General features: G+C 39.6%; 1 protein-coding gene across 6 annotated transcripts in view; it reads right to left on the reverse strand.

The window, feature by feature from the left end:
* The window catches only part of THSD7A (thrombospondin type 1 domain containing 7A), a 586917-nt gene that overhangs the window by 244516 nt on the left and 317729 nt on the right, over positions 1-24672 (reverse strand). The window lies entirely within an intron of this gene.

Below are 24672 nucleotides of genomic sequence, written 5' to 3' on the forward strand. Positions count from 1 at the left end.
AAAGAATAAAAACCAACTAAAGCAAGGATAGTAATACAATCACAACTGAACATAAAGCTAACTCATTCAACTTGCAGACTGGAAAGTCCTGTCTTATCACATTACTGCACCTTGTATATACACCATACATATACAATTAAGAGAGACTCTTTTAAAGATCAGATCTTTGTCACTAAACTTCAGATGAAGGGTGAAATAATCAAGTATTTAAGAGAGAGTGCACCATATCTAAAAATTGTTCTTGACAGCTGAGCATTGCTGGCCCAAATAAATCTCATGTTCATACTAATCTAAATGCTAAAAATTGTAGTTAGGACATTAAATGCAAACCGCAGTAATGTAAATGCGAAAAATGGTAAAAATGCTGTCTTAGAAGGTGATAAATGGGCTCTGCATTTATCTGTGGAACAGTATGAACTAACGCCACAATTTCAACTGCACCTTCTACCACTGCTATGCTGTCAATGGTTTTAATGCAGCCAAAAAATCTGCTGTTGGATAAAAGATGGCACAAAAGGAGTTAGAATAAAAGAATATTAAGACAAAACAAAAACAACACAATACCTTGTCTATTTTTAAAAGTTCTAAGCATAGAAGACAAATGGAAAATGTATTAGTTCTATGTGGGGTTTTTTTGGAGGTGGAGGGAGAGGTATAAAATTTAAAATGGCTTCCTCTTAAAAACGAATATTTGAAAGTTTTAACTTCATCAAGTGGGTGAGAACCAAAAGGGACAACTCACATACATCAAGGGAAGCACAGCACAATGTTTGCAAGAGTGGGACCCTTGTAAATTTCATCTCCTAAACATTCAACTGCATGGGCCAGTATTTCTACAAGCTTTCATGAAAATGTATTATTAATTTGGCTAAGGAAAAAATGTTGTAATTTGTTGCAAATGATTGTATCTCAGGGCAACTGCCCTCAAAACTTCCTACATCTGTAAATATCCATGACAAGAAGTTTCACAAATTTTCTTGGGGTGAAATGATGACTTTTCACTCATGTTTATCTACCTATTAATCTTAGGCCTTAATTATGTCCAAAGGGGAAGAAAAGTACAAAATCTCAATAGAATGGGAGAGAGAAGAATCATATGAACAAAAATCATGAATCAGGTCCTCCAAATCATGAGATTTAAAAATAATAAATTTGGGTCTCTGGTTTATAAGCCTTTAAAAATTCACATATACAAGTTTTACAACCATGAGAGCTTGATATATAGTGTTTTTTATTAATATTTTTTGAAATTACCGGCTCATATACCATTATGATCATTGAGTCTGACCTCCTGTACATTGCAGGCCACAGATCCTTGCGCTCACACTCCTGTAATACACCTATAACCTCTGGCTTAGCTACTGAAGTCCTCAAATCATGATTTAAAGACTACATGTTACAGAGAATCCACCATTTACACTAGTTTAAACCTGCAAGTGATTCATGCTTTATGCTGCAGAGGAAGACGGAAAAAACCCAGGGTATCTGCAAATCTGAACTCGGGAAAATTCCCTGCCACCCCAAAATATGATGATCAGTTAAACCCTGAGCATATGGGCAAGACCCTCCAGCCAGACACCTGGGAAAGAATTATCGTAGTAACTCGGAGCCCTCCCCATCTACTGTACCATCACAGGCCATTGGAGATATCTGCTAGCAGTCACAGACTGGCCATATGCCATTGTAGGCAGTCTGATCATACTATCCTCTCCGTAAATTTATCAAGTTCGGTCTTGAAGCCACTTATGTTTCTTTGCATCCCACTGCTCTCCTTGGAAGGGCTGTTCCAGAACTTTACTCCTCTGATGGTTAGAAAGCTTCATCTAATTTCAAGAATAAACTTGTTGATGGCCATTTTACAGCCATTTGTTCTTGTGTCCACATAGGTGCTTAATTTAAATAACTCCTCTCCCACCCCAGAATCATAGACTATCAGGGTTGGAAGGGACCTCGGGAGTCATCTAGTCCAACCCTCTGCTCAAAGCAGGACCAATCCCCAACTAAATCATTCCTCTGATGTATTTATAGAGAGCAATCATATCCCCTCAGCCTTCTTTTGGTTAGGCTAAACAGGCAAGCTCCTCAAAATCTCATCCTATAAGGTAGGTTTTCCATCATTCTAGTAATTTCCAGTTTGAATTCATCTTTCTTAAACAATGGAGACCAGAATTCCACACAGTATTCCAGATGAAATCTGACCAGTGCCTTGTATAAAAATACTAATACTTCCCTGTCTCTATTGGAAATACCTCGCCTGATGCATCCGAGGGTTACGTTAGCCTTTTCCACAGACACATCATGTTGGCGGCTCATAGTCATCCTGTGATCAACCAAAACTCCCAAAGAGATTCTCCAGGAACAAGGACTTTAAAGAAAAACACCAAATATCACAAAACACATGCTAAAATCATTAAACTGGCAACACTACTTGCCATTCTGGAAGTCCATGAATCCTTCTTCTGTTAAAGGAATGTCCAATGGCTTAAATATTACTAAACTAGGCTGAAATGACTGCTGCTTCATTATATTATAATGTGACTACTTGGTGAAAGAACACCTAGAGAATCGGTGGCATGAAGATAGAACACCCCAGAGCTGAGGTTTTCTTTGATATTTTCTTCAAGTTTAGATTCGTGAGGCCTCTCAGAGTTTAATCCACAAAACATTATTGTGATGGGTTCGGTCACAGGGACTCCTTTGGAACTGTTACCTAATGTGCTGAAACTACCTCTGAGTCCATTTTCCCTGCCAGCTTGGGACTCCAGAACCCTGCCTCACTGAGCCAGACATGCTAGTCTGCTGCAACAGAGACCCAAGTCTGGTCCACGCCCCCAAAGCTGTAGCCTTTAACCAAAAACTGCTCAGCAAGTCACCAATCGCCAGCACCCAGACACCCAGCTCCCAATGGGATCCAACCCCAAAATAAATCTGTTTTACTATGTATAAAGCTTATACAGGGTAAACTCAAATTGTTTGCCCTCTATAACACTGATAGAGAGAGATGCACAGCTGTTTGCTCCCCCAGATATTAATCACTTACTCTGGGTTAATTAATAAACAAAAGTGATTTTATTAAGTATAAAAAGCAGAATTTAAGTGGTTTCAAGTAATAATAGACAAAACAAAGTAAGTTACCAAACAACATAAAACAAAAAACACACAAGTCTAAGCCTAATATATTTAAGAAACTGAATACAGATAAATCTCCCCTCAGAGATGTTCCAATAAGCTTCTTTCACAGACTAGACTCCTTCTTAGTCTGTGCTCAATCCTTTCCCCATGGTACAGTTCTTGTTAGTTCCAGCTCAGGTGGTAACTAGGGGATTTCTCATGACTGGCAACTCCCTTTGTTCTGTTCCACCCCCTTTTATATATTTGGCACCAGGCAGGAATCCTCTCTCTCTCGGTTCCCATCCTTCCTTCTAAACGGAAAAGCATCAGATTTAAGATGGATTTCAGTATCATGTAACATGTTTACATGTCCTGTGAAACTTCATTACTCACTGCCTGGCACCTAGGTATACAGGAAAGCTTACAAGTAAACAGAGCCATTTAAAACCAATTGTTCCAGTTAATGGGAGTCATCAAGATTCTAAGCCACCATTAATGGCCCACACTTTGCATAATTACAATTGGACCTCAGAGTAATACTTCATATTTCTAGCTTTAGATACAAGAATGATACTTTCATACAAATAGGATGAACACACTCAGTAGATTATAAGCTTTGTAGTGATACCTTACAAGAGACCTTTTGCATGAAGCATATTCCAATTATATCATATTTACACTTACAAACATATTTCCATAAAACATATGGAATGCAACTTCACAATTATATTTCATTGTGGGGGTGGGGGGGAAGTATTCCTTTGTCTTATATTTATTATATTTTCTGTTTGTATGATGTTGACCTTCAAGTCAAGCTCCAAGTATGCCATCCTCTACAGGAGGAAGGCTCCTTCCAGACCCCACCCCTCCAGTAATCATCTTACATCTTGAAGCATGAGTTTTAGCACAATACTATTCCAATATATAATGTAAATCTATCCACTTATTATTTATGCTTACCAAATACAGTTCTGTGAACTTCAAAGCCACTTCTTCTGCAGGAAGGAGTCTCCCCCTCCCCCCACGGAATTCACCCTGCAAGGTAAGAAATTCCCTGAGAACAGATGAAATATTGCTCCACACTAGTACTGTGAACTTCTGTGGGTTCCAAAGCCTTATTCTGTCGATTTATAATTCTACCTTTTACTCCACCTACCTCCAAAATAATTTCAAAACAGAGCTTTTCTTTTTGTAAAAGCCTGCTTGTCCCTTTCTTGTTCCGGTGGGTGGTTTTAGCACCAACAAATGAGCCGTGTAAAAAAGAAACACTATAAAATAGTTCCAAAACCAAATTATGCAAACAATAACTACTAGACATTCATGCCTACCTCCTAAAATAAGCTTGACTATAAAATATGTCTACATCCTTTAAATAAGCTCCTTTGTTTTCCCCTACTGGATTAAAAGAGGGTTGTTTATAGAACTGAAAATCCCCAGCGCAAAAGAACCATGAGCTGCACAAACCAATAACTTGGTAATGTACTGTAGCCTATTTGCTGAACTGCACTTTTCTGCTTTCATTCTGAAGTAACATACAATTTTATAAATTGATTGCTGGTGAATACCAACCAATCATATTTATGTGAACCGCTGAGAAGAACTGCTTTTGAGTGTGTTTTGGATCATAAAGTCAAAGGACATTTAAGAATGGTGACAAATTAGACCTATGTGTTTTACTTGCATCTGTTAGCAAAGTTCATGGAATTCTTTATACATTTAAAAAAAAGATTGCAGTAGAAAAAACAAACACACTCTAAAATCACAAACTTGTGTGGTTTTTGTGATAGATTGAAATTTAAAAACAGAAATAGTTTTCATGACATAGATTTCAAAGAACTGTCTCAAACAAGAGTGAGAAAATAACATTTAAATGTTAGACTAGTTTAATCTTCGGTGTAACACCATTGGCTTTAATAGAATTATTCCAGAGATGAATTTGGGTCATTTTACCAATGTTCTTTTGCACCAGGATGCAATAATGTATAGAACAAAAAAGGATACATAGCACAAGGTTGGTTGAAAAAAAACCACACTTATATGCACTTAATGTTCACACATAGGACATTTATGACTAAGTTTACTGAAAATATTGGCACCACAGATTAACAATAAATGCAAGGTAACAATGATCCATATCAGGGGAACATCTTGTAGAGAACATGTGCCTGCTGAAACATGGTTGTATAATAAATAGATCAATACTGAAGTTAATATTGCAGATTATTGGTTTAAAACATGTATACATTAATATACATTTTATATATTAGTATGTTTTGAACAAATGTGATCTTGAGTGCTGTTTTGCATAAAGGTACCAAATTTCAATAGGGTAATGGGTCAGAAAATGCTCTGTGTGGGGGAATCTCATTTAAGTGAATAGTAAATTTGTTTGTGGAGCCCCACAGGACAGTGCTAGGTTGGGAGAGGCAATCAGCACATTGCCGTTGAAAGTGCACCTAATTTATATAGGTCTGATAATTTCCATCCCTACACTGGCTGGCTGGCTCCCACTCCAATTTTATGCCCCAACACATACCACAGTGTGATGTTACAGCTGCTACGAAAATCTCTTGGAGCATGTAAATGACTCATGAGGGAATCAGGTAAATGCTTAATGTATGTATGGTACCCCCCACCCCGGTTTACTACACTGTAAATAAATAATTCACTAATACAGCACTTTGCACTCATAGATCTGAAAACACTTTAGGAGGGGCTGTACCATCAACCCCACTTTACAGAGGATGAAGCTGTGGGATAGGAAATTGAAGTGATTTGAAATTTTGTTATTAATCTTTTCAAATCAGGGTGCCTGAATGGTGCATCCAATTAGATGGATGGATCTGGCCCATGAGGAGTTCCCCTGAGTTGGAGAATCCTCTGCTGGCAAAAATCTGTGTTCTTATGCTATGATTCTGGCACCCAGCATAGGGGAAGCGTCAGGGGAGAAAAAGGGCTTGAATAAATGTGTTTCTATGCTGTGGCAGCCTCCAAATGCTGGAATAATTCCTGGGATTACTAGCTGGTGATGTAATTTAGAGCATCTCCAAGGCTGCTCTAATCTATCTGAGGGACCATCTCCAGGATTGGGAAGGGAGGTTGGAAAGGGCTTCTATGCACTTCCCCTTCTCTCGTTAAAATTCAGAATCTGCAACAGGGAGTCAGGCTTTCCCAGCATGATGTCTACTGGCAGCAACAAAAACATGAAATCCCCAAAATTCCTAGAAATCTTTATGCGTAAGTACTGCATTTGGGATGCTATATAAAAGAACCAAGAGTTTAAATGATCGAAGGGCAAAGACTATTATTTAAAGTATGAATTTTTGTGACTTCTGAAGTTTTCATGCTCCTTGTCAATGGAACGTGTAGAAAACTAAAGGCATTTGTGTAACAAATCAATGTCTAAAATTTCTATTCCTATTTGAAAATGTAAGGGATTAATGGTATGTAACTAGAGGAATGTATGTGAAAGTTATTTTTTTTTAATTACAATTAATGTACAGACTGCCTGCTATCTACATAGATATTTTTGAAAACCTGCATTTAGACATATTCTGACGTAAATTTGTCTTAGAGAGTATTACCAACCTTTGGAAACCTTTACAATCGCTCATAAATATGTAGTTAGTTTTATTTAAACAAAAATTATATCATTTTATTTATTACACAGACCACATTGGATATTAGACATTTTAGTTTTGGAATAGCTTTAATAAATAATAACCACAAATAATGTATTCTGAGGTCCTGAACCTGAATGACTTCAGAGGTCCTCTATGCTAGCGTAAGGGATCTGCCAGGGCACAGCTCACTGCAGGACGAGAGCCAAAGAAAGCAAACCTGTGCACTACTCATCTGCCTGGAATGTGAAGTGTATGATATATGTTCATTTGCCAGCTGAAATTGCCACTTTGTTGTACATCCATGGGAACTAAAGGATACAAACTTGATAGCTCATAATAGCAAAACATTCCTCTTTTGGTCTGTGAAAAGAAAACCTATTTTAAATACAGTAAGTTTCCTAATCATTAGTAAATTTAACAGGTAGTATTAATTTAGAGCTAGGTGAACTTCAACCAGATGACTCATCTCACAAGCATTTACCGACCATGACTTAATGAGAGTTACTACAAAGTTAGTTTTACAGTTAATCCTGAAAATTTGGTATTTCATTGGATGTAAGTTTAGTAGTTAATTTTTAAACTCAAACTTAATGTAGAAGAAATCATTTCAAATACATTTCTAACCTTATAAGGAATTGTGTGGCAGAAACAATTATGGGAAAATAATAAAACAGTACTTTTCTTTTGAAAATAATTTCTGGGTACCTGCCTTACTTCAGCACACTGATCTATTTTCAGTTATATGCTATTTTGGTATTTTGAGTGTCTTCAGTAACTCAAAACTTGCTTCTAAATGTGTACTTTTAATTCTGTGTGACTAATACCTCATATTAGCACACGCAAATAGAATCTGTAGATGTACAATTCTGTAAATAACAGGTAAACCACATTTTGGGCATGCAAAAGTTTGAAGGAATGTAAATGTAGAGTTTGTTTTTTTAGAAAATTGTCTCATAAGATGAAAGAGAATGAATTAATTTACTTCATCACACCTATGGGGCTTCTAAGTCAAGATCTCATAGTCAGAGTATCATAGTGATGACTTAACTAGAAATACCAACACCGCAGATAGAAAAAATTGATAAAATGTGCATATTTTGTTATAATTTTATAACATGATACATATGCTCTGGTAACCATTCTGATATGCATTATTCACAATGTGTCATAATATATTATTGTATCTGGCAAGTGTCATAACGAATGACTAGTTGTGCTATAACTGTTTTATTCACATTATACTTAAGGCAACCTTGGTTATCTTGCCATCCTTCTTGGAAACCAGAGCAGCAGATAATATTCCTGTCACTTGAATGAAGACCATATTAAAGCTGAATTGTCAATTTACAGCAGTGGGAATAAACTTTAATAATGTATGAAAAAGCCTGATAGAACAGCTCTATAACCATATTCATCACAGTAAGGGAACAAAAGCCAAACAGATGGTGAGAGGTAAAAAAAGTGAGCATCTGACTATTTAGAAGGCCACATGCATTTAATTCAAATATTGCTGGTCTGTTAGCTATGGCAACCTACTCCTGGTAACGGGATGCAAAGCATTTATGTTTTAGGATTACAGGTTAAAATCTAATAATGTATTTTTTATTTATGTAACTACTAATCTAATTGTATAATATATGCAAGAGAGAACGACATTACAAAAATAACTTCATTCAAATAACTTTATTAAGGATGTAAAGCCAAGCTAATAAATGCCAGAATTAACACCAAGCCAAAGAGACTGAAGAGATAGCACATAAAGTGCATACTATAGCATTTCTTTGCATGATGAGCCAAGCAACACTGCAGGTACCTTTACATGGGAGGAGGAGGAAGACAAAGAAAATTTAGCAGAGACTGTGAATTAACCTCAGTAGTACTATAGCTCCAGTAAAAAAAAAAAAAAAAGTATGCGAGGTCTTTGTAATCATAATCAAAGGCAATAATGCTGCATACTGCATGTGACTGATTTCATGTTGTAAGATGAAACATGAATAAGGAGGACTGCAATATAAAATGAACAAGTGATATACAAACAGATGCAGGAAACTAATTTAGCTTTAAAATAAGTGATAGACATTTGTAGAAAAATGAAATTGGTAAAATATAGCTCTATGCTAATTAATCCAACAGGAGCTAGACCATGTGGTATCATTTAAAACGAAACCTAGAAATGAAAGCAACCAAAGCAACAATTTAAATGGGAGTCCAGACTCCTGCTCAGAACAAGTTCAGATATTATAGTGATTAAAATGCTAGGAAACTGGTCTAGAGCTGCCACCATTGCTATGACCTGGAACAACAACAGTGGTGGGGAATTTTAAGAAAATATGTCTAGCATAGCCAACCTTCAGAGAACATTGTCCTACATGCTATTGGAGCTGCTCTTCGTGTACATTCTTTGGGCACTCTATGCCCTGCTGAAGTGGTATGGGGTAGCTGTCCAGATTGCACTGATCATGGTTGAGGCAATGTGCTGTTTGTGGACAAAAACATTTTTGTATTGGGGAAAAAATTGCTGCTTTTGGACACACTTCAACCACAGTTGTTTTACCGCATGGAGATGAGCATGTCATGAACAGGTCACAAAAGCACAGCTGTACTTGTGGCACTAATGTGCCCTAATTTGTTATGCAATCAGTTCATTTCATGTTGTAAATCGAGAATCAGACAGGAGATTAATAGGATTTATTTACGTGAAACTCTTCATTGTAACTGTAGTGATTTTACAATGTAATTTGTCATTTGTGATGCTTTGTTTGTTTTTTTTACAGTAATCTCTGCAGAAGACAATAGTTAAAATTCTCTCTAAGCTGTGGGAAGATTAATATTTATTTTTGTTAGGGAAGAGGGAGTTAGGTGAATTAACCATTAATGGGAGTTTATTCTGAACTTTTAGGGAACTGTTACAATAAGGACAAAGCTCAAAGATAAAGACACCCCAGGCTGACAGCAAAATGATTTGTAGACACATAACAAATTATTGTATTTCCCTAATGCTTTGGGATTGTGTTTTCCAGGTTGCGTAGATTGACATGCACTACCTTGGCATGAGCTATCGCGCTAATACGGCAGTATAACTGGAGGAAGAATGGGCAGCATCTTGGGTGAGCTACCCGAGTACAAACCTGCCTAGACCTCTGGGTATGTACCCAAGCAGATGGCCCGACCCACCATCTGCACTAGCTGCAGCTACAATGCAGTTTGTAGCACGCTAGCTTGAGCAGAGCTCATGCTTGTCTGTCAACCTGAGCTGAGACGCATGCTTCCAGCCAGTGTAGAGTCTAGTCATGACATTAGGGTGAGAATGGCATTCACAACTCCTGAAAACAGAGCAAACTACTACATTCCTTACCCTGCTTTAGGTGTTAATGTGATCAGAAATTAAAGGAGAAACACGGACCCACAAACTCAAATCCTGGATAATAAGTGCAGATGGATAAAAGGCTTTCAGATGCTTCTCCTTTCTTTAGAAAAATGTGTACATCTTTTCTGTAGTTTGTAAATCTTAAAGTATAGGGCCTAATCTTATTCCTATTCAGATGAATGAAAATTTTGCCACTGACTTCAATGGGAACAGGTTTGGACGCATACTCTGTTTTTGATTAGGGATCTCATTTTATCATCAGAAACTGAAATCTTGATGAACAAGATAGCGAGCAGCCTAGTTATTATTTAATTTTTAGTATTTAAAGAGGAATGTATTTAGTGAGCCTCTGGAAGACAGATTAGTAGAAATCTACTTTCCTTGAGTTTAGAGGGAAGTGACTATGAACCTTAAAAAAAATTGCAAAAAAAATATCATCCAAAGCCCAAGATTTGGTGGTGATGCGGGACTGCAACTATCCAGATATATGTTGGGAAAAGAACACCACGGGGCACAGACTATCCAATAAGTTCCTGGACTACATTGCAGACAAATTTTTATTTCAGAAAGTTGAAAAAGCTACTAGGGGGGAAGCTGTTCTAGACTTGATTTTAACAAATAGGGAAGAATTCGTTGAGAATTTGAAAGTCGAAGGAAGCTTGGGTGAAAGTGATCATGAAATCATAGAGTTTGCAATTCTAAGGAAGGGTAGAAGGGAGTACAGCAAAAGAGAGACAATGGATTTCAGGAAGGCGGATTTTGGTAAGCTCAGAGAGCTGACAGGTAAGGTCCCATGGGAATCAAGACTGAGGGGAAAAACAACTGAGGAGAGTTGGCAGTTTTTCAAAGGGACGCTATTAAGGGCCCAAAAGCAAGCTATTCCAATGGTTAGGAAAGATAGAAAATGTGGCAAAAGACCACCTTGGCTTAACCACAAGATCTAGCGTGACCTACAAAATAAAAAGGCGTCATATAAAAAATGGAAACTAGGTCAGATTACAAAGGATGAATATAGGCAAATAACACAGGAATGCAGAGGCAAGATTAGAAAGGCAAAGGCACAAAATGAGCTCAAACTAGCTATGGGAATAAAGGGAAACAAGACGACTTTTTATCAATACATTAGAAGCAAGAGGAAGACCAAGGACAGGGTAGGCCCACTGCTCAGTGAGGAGGGGAAATGGCAGAGATGCTTAATGACTTCTTTGTTTCGGTCTTCACTGAGAAGTCTGAAGGAATGTCTAATATAGTGAATGCTTACAGGAAGAGGGTAGGTTTAGAAGATAAAATAAAAAAAGAGCAAGTAAAAAATCACTTAGAAAAGTTAGATGCCTGCAAGTCACCAGGGCCTGATGAAATGCATCCTAGAATACTCAAGGAGTTAATAGAGGAGGTATCTGAGCCTCTAGCTATTATCTTTGGGAAATCATGGGAGACGGGGGAGATTCCAGAAGACTGGAAGGGGGCAAATATAGTGCCCATCTATAAAAAGGGAAATAAAAACAACCCAGGAAACTACAGAACAGTTAGTTTAACTTCTGTGCCAGGGAAGATAATGGAGCAAGTAATTAAAGAAATCATCTGCAAACACTTGGAAGGTGGTAAGGTGATGGGGAATAGCCAGCATGGATTTGTAAAGAACAAATCGTGTCAAACTAATCTGATAGCATTCTTTGATAGGATAACGAGCCTTGTGGATAAGGGAGAAGCGGTGGATGTGATATACCTAGACTTTAGTAAGGCATTTGATACGGTCTCGCATGATATTCTTATAGATAAACTAGGAAAGTACAATTTAGATGGGGCTACTATAAGGTGGGTGCATAACTGGCTGGATAACCGTACTCAGAGAGTAGTTATTAATGGCTCCCAATCCTGCTGGAAAGGTATAACAAGTGGGGTTCAGCAGGGGTCTGTTTTGGGACCGGCTCTGTTCAATATCTTCATCAACGATTTAGATGTTGGCATAGAAAGGATACTTATTAAGTTTGCGGACGATACCAAACTGGGAGGGATTGCAACTGCTTTGGAGGACAGGGTCAAAATTCAAAATGATCTGGACAAATTGGAGAAATGGTCTGAGGTAAACAGGATGAAGTTCAATAAAGCACAGTGCTCCACTTAGGAAGGAACAATCAGTTTCACACATACAGAATGGGAAGAGACTGTCTAGGAAGGAGTATGGCAGAAAGAGATCTAGGGGTCATAGTGGACCACAAGCTTAATATGAGTCAACAGTGTGATACTGTTGCAAAAAAAGCCAACGTGATTCTGGGATGCATTAACAGGTGTGTTGTAAACAAGACACGAGAAGTCATTCTTCCGCTTTACTCTGCACTGGTTAGGCCTCAACTGGAGTATTGTGTCCAGTTCTGGGCACCGCATTTCAAGAAAGATGTGGAGAAATTGGAGAGGGTCCAGAGAAGAGCAACAAGAATGATTAAAGGTCTTGAGAACATGACCTATGAAGGAAGGCTGAAGGAATTGGGTTTGTTTAGTTTGGAAAAGAGAAGACTGAGAGGGGACATGATAGCAGTTTTCAGGTATCTAAAAGGATGTCATCAGGAGAAGGGAAAAAGCTTGTTCACCTTAGCCTCCACTGATAGAACAAGAAGCAATGGGCTTAAACTGCAGCAAGGGAGATTTAGGTTGGACATTAGGAAAAAGTTCCTAACTGTTAGGGTAGTTAAACACTGGAATAGATTGCCAAGGGAAGTTGTGGAATCTCCATCTCTGGAGATATTTAAGAGTAGGTTAGATAAATGTCTATTAGGGATGGTCTAGACAGTATTTGGTCCTGCCATGAGGGCAGGGGACTGGACTCGATGACCTCTCGAGGTCCCTTCCAGTCCTAGAGTCTATGAGTCTATGAGACTTAGACAATTATTAGCTTTATGGGAAGCCTGAAGAGAAGGTTAAAGAGATGGGGTAGATTAAGGTGAGGCAGGGGTGGGCTAGGTAAAGTCAGAAAGATCCAGGACAAAAGTCACAGGTTACAATTCTAGGCCGAGCAGCAAATCTCAGAGGAGTCAAAAAGCCACAGATCAAGGAGTCGCTAGAGGACTCGAGAGACAAAATTCAGAATATAAAGTGCAGCCCCTGATAGCTGAACCATTCAAGCAGCAGAATAAAACAGCAGGCAGCAGAGAATGAAATACCTAGTGTCAGAGCAGCAGCCAAATCAGGTATAGATCTGGTATGTGAAGCTGTAGTAAAGTAAGCATGAGTATATTGTGGTGTATTTATACTATCTGTATTTACTTTAAATATTTGTGGGGATAATGAAGAATGAATGTTATTTGGGGCCAAGAATTTGTGTGACATTAGCAGAATGTGAAAGATGAAAAAGGAAAAGCTCCTGGGTATCAACAATGTATGTACACTGCATACTGCAATACGATGAGGGATGCTAGCAAAATGCCTAAATGCTGGATATATTCTTGATAGTTCATTTACACAAAATTTACCGTGTTGCCAAAATGAGCACAGCAGAGTAATGTTGTGACAAATATAAGGGTGCTGTCTAATAAAAGTTAATGCTGTTTGGGGATCTCTCACTAGCTGGTGTTTCTGTACAACTTTTTTGATTAAGTGCTCTCCAATAAGGGACCGTCTGGAATGGTCCAGGCAGGAACATGAAGATGGCTAATTATGGTTACCTACCAGCTTCCACTTAAGGGAAGTTAAGAGGCACTGCCAGAACTATTAGCTCTCACGACACTGGCTCAGTCACCCAGACAGCCCTCTGCAGTGGTTTGACCAGGAGAGACCAAAGCCACTAACACTTGAAGAAGACCGCAGGAAAAGAAAGAACACGTGCCAGCTTTAAAAGGATACTTTCTAGAGGATGTGGGGGGAGAACCAGACAGACACAGAGATACAGGAACACTCAGGGGTGTCAGAAAGAGACAAGTATGTCCAGGTCACCATTACGGGACAGCAGAACTTTTGGTTAAAAAAGAGATACGTGTACAGGTTGTTTTAACGTCTTTTTTACACTAATTCCTTGTTCCAGTGGAGATATATAAATATTTTAAGAATTTTATTGGTCAATAAATTGCTGGTAACAGGTTCCGGAAGGGAGGAAACACTGGTGCCTGAAACCTACTCAGATGTGCAGGATGATTGGTATACCAGGGATGGTGCAGCAAGGTCCTGGTCTAAGAAATGGAGAAGTGTGAGATCAACCCTCATACAAGTAGGGTAAGAGGCCTAACACCTGAGAGTGCTACATTTAGAAAGACCAGAAAGGGTTCAGAGATACCACTAGCCCTGTAATAGTGCTAGATATATTTTCATTATATATATTTAGGTGTGTATTTTTTAAGCATTTGTATTGTTCAATTCCACTGGAGACTCCTACAGCACATTTTTAACATGGCATCTAAGAAACCTGCTATAATGAAAGTCCAGGCAATAAGGCCCAATTGATAGATGAATGTTTACTTTTTTGCATCTCTCTCATCCTTCTCAGAATCCCTTGGATACACCATCATTTGCCGAATGTATTGTGTTTGCACATTGACACTCCATTCACCAGACATACTCCCTTACAACGGTGCCATGGATCACCTTGAGAATATCTTTTCTTTGTAACACTTCTGTCTTTCTTATCTCTCTTTCTCGTCACAGCAGACAAGATAGTGTCAACATCAAAGAAAATGGATGTAAAGCACAGGAAAAAAGGGCAAAAAGAAAGGGATTTCCAGAGTATTAAAAAGGTGGTCAGCAATTAGTAACTGAAAGCAGAATAATGCACAACTAAATATATAAATAATAATGATTTTCCTTCTAGGTCAGACACTTATTTACTGATGTGAGGTTGAGGATGCAATCAATGTTACTTTTTAAATTATTCTAAAACTTGAAGAATACAATGATCCTGTTTCTCTAGATGACAAAGAAAAAGTGATTGAAAACTAGTTCAGATAAAGATGCTGCAGCTGTTGATTTAGTTGGCCCTCCAAACTGACCATTCCTTGGATTCTAAGGGCTATATTTTTTGAAGAGTCTGACCAAGCTGTCAATGGAAAACAACGTGTGTGAAATTGCACAACTAAATGAGTATGCACATACAAAAGGTCATGTAGATTTTTTAACTAGTCACATGTGCATGCACTTTTCCACATGGAACTTACCTCTTCACTTTTAAAATTTGGGCCAAAAGAGTCTTCTAATGTTCTCTGGGTATATATATTCCTGATCCTACTGATCCTGATCCCATTGAGCCTATTAATTGTCAGACTTGTCTGTGGAACTCTTCTGACCACCCTCCCACCCCAGAATGCTACATAAAATATATATATATATATATAAAGTAATTGTTAAAATTTGACATAAAACCAAAGATGTTCTCAGATAATGTTTCCCATACTAAGTACCTCCACTAATTCCACTAAGCACCTAACTACTGGAGCAGCAATGGGCCCATATTTTCAGGACTGGCCCACAACATTTTGGCACCTGAGGCGGGCAGCTCAAATGATGCCCCCATGCCTCCTCACTTTGGACAATACTTAGGAAGAAGGCAGAACTGAGACCTTTCAGTTCTACTCCTCTGCTATCTACCCCAATGAAGGAGAACTAACAACTTAAAATGCCTTGTTCAAAAATTTTAAGTAACAGTTAACTTTCAAACACCTGAACAGCAAGTGTAACTTTTTTGGTCTGCATATAGTAAACATTGGCATTTTTATCTGTTTGAATAATCAAAGTGGTGCTTTCCATGCCTTCTTGGTGGCAAAGATTTGAACTGCTTCCTGAAAGTCCACAGTCTGGGCCAGCTCATGCTCTATTGAGATGGTTGCAGGGCCGACCAGCCTCTCCTGTGTCATTGTGGAGCGTAGATGTGTTTTTATTAACTTCAGCTTGGAGAAGCTGCGTTCTCCATTGGCAACTGTTACAGGAAGTGTTAGAAGTATGCACAGAGCAACAAAAGCATTTGGAAAGAGTGTAGTCATCTTATTTGTGCACATATATTCCAGAAAGCCTTTGGAGTTGAGCCTGTTGAAATGTATCTTGAAAGGGCTTTCAGTTCATCACCTAAATCGCGCATCAATATTGCACATGTAATTGTGTGTCAACACTGTCTCTAGCGCTCTGCATTGCTGGTATAGGTCTTCTTCAGGCATAGTGAGGAGTTTTGGAATATCATACAACATCCCAAATATACTGCTGTGTTCCTTGAGGTGCATGAAACGTTCTCCAACTGACTGGTATTGCACAATCTAGCACCTGGTTAAAGAATTCAACTTTGAATTGTTGTTTGGAGTCTCTCATGGAATTATCCTGTGCCTCGTAATTAACATGTCATCTTCTTCAGTGACTCTTGTATTCTTGAATGGGTGGGAAAATAGTTTCAGTGTGAAGGTCCTCTGTCAACTTCTGTACACTCTTCAGAATGTTTTGAAATCCCTCATCTGACCTGTAAGACTGTAGGTATGACTTTGCTTTGTCCAGTTGTTCCATTGCTCCAGATATATCAAGGTCAACACCTTGGAGTCCCTTGCTTACAACATTTATTTCGAAGAATATGTCATGCCACAACACTAAGCCACACAGAAATTTGAAGTTATGAATGTTTCCGGTGATTCTCTTTCCCTCTGCCACTGTTCTCCCACGAACAGTTCTTGTCATAGCATTATCCTCCATAATGGCAACTATGGCATCATCTATCCTCCCAATTTGGTATTTGATAGGCTTTATCGTCTCCACTAGACTTTCCCATCGTGTGGCACTCAGTGATTTCAGTGTCAGAAAGGATGTTCCCAGATGTTGCTTCAAAATCTGCCATCGATGAGTTGATGTAGAGAAAAATACATAGCTGCTTTGAATTACATAAAAAATTCAGCAGCCTCACTAAAAGCTGATGCTGCATCACTGACCACCAAGTTCAATGAATGAGAACGGCATGGGACAAAAAAAGTTCAAGGGTTTAACTCTCGGATCCCTATCGGCACTCCTCTGTTCTTTCCTCTCATGTTGGCACCATTATCGTAGCCCTGACTTCTCATGTCAGCTATCACAATTCCTGTATCTTCCAGCTTTTTAAGAAGCACATTTGTCATACCAGCTCCTGTAGTATCATCAATGTCAATAAATTCTAGAAAAAAACTCTGACAGTGACCACTGCAGGGACATTTTCACTAGGTTCTGCTGTTGTTACAAAATGCACCATGAAAGTCATTTGTTCCGTATGGATGATGTCAGATGTGCAATCCAGAATAACAGAAAAGTATCTTGCTGACTTCAGATCTGCCACAATCTTCTGTTTGACTTTTGTTGCCAGTAACTGTCTGATCTCATTTTGAATTGTTTTTCCAAGATAGTGGTGTGTGTACATTTCTTGGGTGGTGACTCTTATTAGATGCTCCTGGAGTACAGCATCAAACTCAGCCCTCAGCTCCACAATTTTAAGGAAGTTTCCATTGTTTGGCATACACAGCTGATCTGAAATGCCACGCAGTGCTATGTTTTGGGCAGCAAGCACTCTCACAGTGGCAATGAGCCTTTTCAGAACATTTTGCCAGTAAAGAGACTCTAATGCAATCTTCTCTTGATGTTGATCATCTACGGTGGCCTTTAATCTTAGTCTCATCTCAAGCTCTTTCCACCTATGGAATGCTTTCTGGTGATTTGCTGACTTCTCATGGCATGCCAGATTTTTCCAGTCCTTTGTTCCTGTAGAACCCAATGTGGCTGAAACAGACTGAAAGAATTTGCAACAAAAACAGTATGCAACATTCTGGGGTTTTGAGTACATAAGCCATGACCTCTCCACTTTGTCACCATTGGGGATTTCATGCCAGTAATGTGTTGGATGGAAATTTCTATTTTCATTGTCTTTGGGGAACATGAAGTTTTTCACTTGCTGTGGCCCATGCAGTACAAGGAAGTCCCTCAGGCTGCTGCTCAAGTGGGTCCACAGTCCTGTAGCATCTAGACTTAAGGAACTAAACACAGCAGCAGCTGTTCCTTGCTCCTCCACCACACTCTTCTCTGGTCTACACTTTTCTTCAGGCATGTGCATGGTTAGATCCATTTGAGATAGAGATATGGATGCTGCAGTAGCTGCCAGATCACCTGCACTCTGACTAACTGGAAGATCAGGCATCTCCTCACCATTCACATCCTCAATGGGGCCAGAAGGCTCACTGTGAACATTTGTGTCTATTTATTTCAGGAGAGCTCCTTCCTGCTTAGATAGAAAAGCTTCCTTTGCTTTCTTTCTTTTTCTGAATGCTGCCCCAGAGGGGCATTTTCTTCTTTCACTCATGACTGCTGTTCTGTGCCAGCTATAATAGCTCTCAACACTCAATTGAAGGGGACAAATAAGCAGGCTGGTAGCAGGGCCTGAGCGAGGGAAGATATCAGCGTCTTAAGGGCCTAACTGACTCCTACTACTTCAGTTGACTGCCTGTTCTCCTCAAGTGGGTTCAGGGAAGCAGCAGGAAACAGGAAGCTCCCTGAGAAGCTGGTGTTAATCAGTCCAGGCTCCTGGGGGTGCTAGAGAGGTGCATAAGAGGCTCCTCCTTCTCTCTCTCCCTGCAGCTCCTGCCGCTTTCTGTTATTCCATCTCATCTTTTCTCCTGCCTGCCTGTTATGTCTTTTGTGCCCTCCTTCCTCCAGCACAGCACTCCACCATCTCTGTGCATCTAGAGCAGAGAGAATACATATGCATCAGCAGCAGACACAATTTTCTACAATCTGGGTCCTACTGGCACCACTCTCCTCCCCCCCCACAGAGTCTGGCACCTGAGGCGGCAACCTCAGTTTGCTTCATGGTCACGCCAGCCCTGCATATTTTGCTCACCTAACGCATGAGTAACCCTTCTGTTTTTAATTGGACCACTTGTGTGAATAAGGCAAGGAAAATGTGTCCCATGAAACATAACTTATAGTTAAAATATTCCCCAATGGAGAATCATCACTGCTGCTGTACCTAGGCGCACACTGCTCTATTGTCTCAAAGTGTAAGAGAGCTTTATCTCTCATCTTATAACATCTTATGTTTAATTTCCTTCACTGATTAAATGGTATAGTAACTTACACTGATATTACTTTACATGGGCTCTGATTCTCTCATTGATTACAAGTTTTGACAGAGTGTGGAGTGTATAATCTGTACAGTATAAAATACAGAAAGTAATCTGCATGCTTAATAATTCTTTTAAAATATAATTCCAATTCCTTTGTTCCTCTGCCTACAAAATCTGAAAACTAACTGGTTCAGAACTTGGGGGGAGGAGGAGAAGAGCATCTAAGCTCCTTACAAGTTTATATATTTGTTGTTGTTTATAATTTTTATGTCACTCCTTTGGTTGAACTGATTGCAATTTTTAAACAAACTACATCAGAACTGACAATTTGTATATCACATTTCTGCCAACTGTAATTTGAATTTACAGAGATATAAAACTGTGATGATAAGTATTTATAGTGAAAACACTGACAGCCTCCAGAATGGCTGGTACAATACTGTAATTTAGTGTATTTGCTACTGTGTATATATACAAACAAAAGACTGACAGCTCATTGTGAAAAATGATGAGGCTTAGCATTTTTGTCACAACCTGTTACACAATCTTTTCCTTTTGGTTTGCTGTAACATAAGCTGGTTTTCAATAAAAATAATATTCAGCTTTTTAAACATTCCTTCCTCAAAAGCTTTTTTTTAGTATGAATTTGTATCCTCTAACTACATATATTTCCTACCATAAAATGTAGCCTAGGAGTAGCAGCCAAAATGAATACTGAATGCATACAAGAAAGGAATACTTAAGTTGAGTGTATAGTTTAAAAAGAGACCAAGCTTTCTAAATTTTGAAAAGCAATTACATAGCTTTGAGTTTCTGGTTATATTGTAATAAATACTCTTGATTTGTGAGATACTGAAAAAACATATTTTTCTCTTTTGGTCTGCTTTCACAGACCAAAAGCTAAATACAAATATTTTTTGGTTTAGTTAGAGATGGTGTTAAAACATATTAATGTATTAATAAAGTGCCCCTCTTCTTCATCTTTTACATTGAAAGTTGACTGAAAAAGACACAAATTTCTCTAAAAAAAAAAAAAGTTGCTTCCAGTGCACAGTAGACACCTTTGAGAAGTTACTAACTAGGCTGTAGGGCTTTATTACCCCAGTTGAATTATTATTCACTTGCTTTGCTTGAATCCCCTTCTCCCACCCTTCATCTGATTTTATCGTTTCTAAGTGTCAACACTCTGAAGCAGTGGCTGTCTCCTCCTAACGTAATACAGCACCTTGAACATTTTAGGCCAGTGGTGGGCAATAATTTTTGCAGGGGGCCACTCACAAATTTTGGTGAGTTGTTACAGGCTGCACATCTCTACTATATTAATTGAGCGGATGCGGGGTCTTGGAGGGAGTTTGGTGCAGAAGGGGGCTCTCAGAAGGGGCAGGGGATTGGAGTGCAAGAGATTGGTGGGAGGGAGTTTGGGTGCAGGAGGGGTTGGGGTGCACAACAGTGCACCCGCAAGCACTGCCCCCAAAGCTCCCATTGGTGGGTTTCCAGCCAATGCTAGCTGTGAGCACAGTGCACTGAGCCACCTGCCCACCAGCAGAGGCATGCAGAGACATGCCAGCAGCAGCTGGCTGCTTCTGGGAGTGGCATGGGACCACAGCAGGCGGGCAGCCTACTTGAGTGTCCCACCGTGCCACAGGATGTTTAGCAGACTGGACATCGCGAGAGGGCAGCCAAAGAGCCTGGTAAGCCGGACAGAAATGTTAGATGGGCTGGATCTGGCCCGTGGGCTGTATTTTGCCCATCCCTGTTTTAGGCTGTCATATATAGGTAAATAATTAATAATTATATATCAACATTACTATTAAGGTCAACTTTAGAAACATTAGAAACTCATTAGTTTGATGACAGCCAGATCTCTTTGCAGGGCTACTGAGAACAAAGACTGAATACTATGCTATGAGATGTAACAATTTTTCTTTAGTACTGCAAAGGTGGAACAAAGTTACTTTGGTTATCTGAGCCTATTTATGCACGTTTGTAATAATGATGACAGTTCTGATCTTGGCTAAGCAGTTGCAGTTTCAATTAAAGCTCCATTACAATAATAATTCTTAGCAGTGAGAAAAAAAAACCCTTATCCCAATACAATGTTGTTGGCAGCAGAACTAAAGTAGTTTGCTGCTGTAAAGGAGGGAAAGTTTTGGAAAGCCCTGTTCAAGACCCACTGTGCATCACAGAGGCTATGATTTGCTTTGCAGGTGAACTTTTTTCTTGGTATTGAGTCATATGTTTTCACTCCCCTCAACCATGAATTTTGTATTCAAACTAACTCACGAACCTCAAAGCAAAATTCAGTAGAAAGTTTCAAATTACACCAGATTTCCATAATAGAAAACCAATGATTTTGCATAATTTCCATTTAATCAGGCCTGATACACTGCAAACTGGTTCCAGATAGATCAAGATGTTCATGAGTAGAGATGCCAGGTGTCCATTTTTTTACTGGAATGCCTGGTCGACTCTGGTGGCTACAGTCAGCACCACCGACTGGACCATTAAAAGTCCAGACAGCAATGCAGTTGGGAACCAGGACTAAGGTAGGATGCCTGCCTGCTCTGGCTCCATGCGGCTCCTGAAGTGGCCTCCAGGTCCCTGTGGCCCCTAGGTGCATGGGTGGCCAGAGAAGGCCTGCGTGCTGCCCCCGCCCTGAGTGCCGGCTTCGCATTTCCCACTGGCCAGGACCTGTAACCAACGGGAGCTGTGGGGGCAGCGCCTGCGAGTACAAGGGCAGTGCACGGAGCCTCCCTTTCCACCCATGCATCTAGGGGCTGCAGGGACCTGGCAGCCACTTTCTGGGAGCTGTGGTAAGCACCACTGGGACCCTGTATCCTGAAACCCATCCTGCACTTGCTCCAACCCAGAACCCTGTCCTGCAACCCAAACCCTTCATCTCTGTCCCCACCCCAAACCCCACACCCCCCAGCTGGAGCCTGCACTCAGAACCCCTTGGCCCCAGCCTGGAGCCCCCTCCTCCACCCCAAAACCCCTTATCCCCGACCCCACCCCACAGCCAGATCCCTCATCCCCCGCCCCAAGTCCCTGCCCCAGCTTGGAGCCCTCTCCCACATCCTGAACCCCTCATTTCTGGCCCCACTCAGAGCCTGCACCCCATCCCAGAACCCATACTCCCGTGTGCACCCCAACACACTGCCTCACCCCAGAGCCCTCACCACCCTCCCACAACCCAACCCCCAGTCCCAGCCCAGTGAAAGTGATGGGGGGTGGTAGAGCAAGCAATGGTGGGAGGGCAAATGGAGCGATGGGTGGGGCCTTGGAGAAGGGTGGGGCCTCAGGAAAGGAGCAGGGTAGGGGTGTTCGGTTTTGTGTGATTAGCAAGTTGGCAACCCTATTCATGAACCAGAGATCTTGTTTACAACTGGGAAAACCCAAATTTACCAAACAGTGACCAGACATCGTAGAAGCTGCACTGGTGCTGATCTCTATGAGTATACAAGAACATGCAAGTGTTTGTACTAATTCAGCTAACGTGTATTCAGGGTAAACCCAAATTAGCTCAATTGGTTTGTGCAGCTACACTAATTGCTGGTCACTGTTTCTGAATTGGGGCTAATTGGTATTCAGTGTACTCAGCCTTGTTGTCCATCTTGTAATGAAACCTAAACCCATATGAATTTCCTTGGTTTTATGGTTCATTGTTAAAATGTTGCACATTTTCAGCTACTACTCATCTTGAAGAATATTTTGTGACTTTATGATATGCTAATCATGATCATCTTAAAAAAGTAAAAACAGCCCAATATATTGAATAAAGAAGAGAAAATACTTGTCTCAATTAGAAACAAACTCTTCAGATGAGTGTTTTTTATTTTCGTGCCTCTGTCCAGTTTTCGGTGCTTGCATTTCTTTCCTTCCTGTCCACCCAATTCCTTGCTGATAGCAATAACTGCTAGCTATTGCAAGAGTGATGCTACAACAGGGTACATCAGTCAACACAAACAACTCTTCCATAATGCCCATGCCAGCCTAATGGTTTATAATCCCAGTCTCTGTGTTTACATAAACCCATGATCAAACAAGTCATAAACAGTCTCAGCTGAAATATCAAGAAATTCACTACTACAGCTTTTACGATAGTATTCAAATAGCCTGGTAATGCCAAACATTCAATTCATGAGCAGTATCTTTGTGCACTAGAATTAAGGGTCAGATTTACTACTGTTAGTAGTAGTACTCAGTGCCCTGTTTCATCTCCCTTCCCAGCACATATTTTCCTCACACAGTCTTTTCCTTGGTATTTTCTGCAGCGGACCAGAAATTCACCCAACTCCCACATGTGCCAAAATGAACATTGGAACAAGGGAGCAGGAGACCTGGACAAGACCTGTCCCTAATTGTCAACATGGTAAAACATTGCACCTTTATACTCATTGATGCCTAAAGCCTCTTCCCATCTCCCCTCCTGTTTTCCTGAGGAGGGAAGACAGACCTTCAAGAATCAGCAGCAGTTAAGAGGTAGAAAGGAGTAAATGCTTTGTGGTTGGTTCTCTGAGGCCTCCGGCATAAAAATCTTCAAAGGAAGACTGGAACCTAATGAACATAGCGTTGATAAAAATCTGGAACTGCCCTGGTCCTTTCTAGTAGTTTATCTGAACAGAGAGAGTGCTTTCTACCTTACTTGCCAGTTTTGTAAAATTGCTTATTCTGATTATGGAACATTAAATAAAGCTGAAATTTTTTTTTATCATTTACTGCTAAATATTTCATTACTGAAATTGTCTAAGTGTTACACTGAAATAACATTCCAGTCATAAATCTTTTGAAGTACACTAAGACTTTATATCTTGCTGAGAAACATTCTCCCAAGCACATCCTCCATTCATATATTATTTACAAGCATCTCCAGTTTGCCGAATTCCTGTGAAACCCATTTTCAGTTTTTCGATGACAACTTTCCACCTAAAATCATGCTGTTTTCATCATATAGAGATAGTACTCTAATTGAAGAGATGGAAAGGAAAGGCCTCTAATCCATGCTAGAATATACAAATAGAGGCATCACAGTGGCTCAGACTAGGATAGATTTACATTAATTTTGAGGTCTTATCAGGACAACAGTGTAAAGCCATTCACTGTATCGTATGTAATAATTTCATATGAGTACTGGATAAACACATATTTTAATTCCAGGCATAACTGAGATAAGGAATTAGCTCAATAAATTCCATTACATTGCTCTTTTCCTTCTGATGAACATATAATAATGATATTAACATGAGAGAGAATATAAGTATTATTTTGTCTAATTTTTGATGGCATGAATAAAAATAGACCTGTTTATTTCATCTTTTTTTGCAAAAGAGCTTATTTTGTTTTATAAAAAAGTCAAAAATATTAATGTGCCAGCTGTCTTGACATCTTAGCCTATATCTTCATACCAGTTTTTAAACAGAACTGTCTATTAGCCTTCACTGTCGTTCTGCTTAAAAATGGATGGCGTGATCTGGTCCTTCATTATCAATTTTGGTTTTATTACAAGAGTCAGGAAGACTAATTAAAAGGAGAC

The sequence above is a fragment of the Gopherus evgoodei genome, chromosome 2, assembly GCF_007399415.2.
Source record: "Gopherus evgoodei ecotype Sinaloan lineage chromosome 2, rGopEvg1_v1.p, whole genome shotgun sequence".
Classification (NCBI taxonomy): Eukaryota; Metazoa; Chordata; order Testudines; family Testudinidae; genus Gopherus; species Gopherus evgoodei.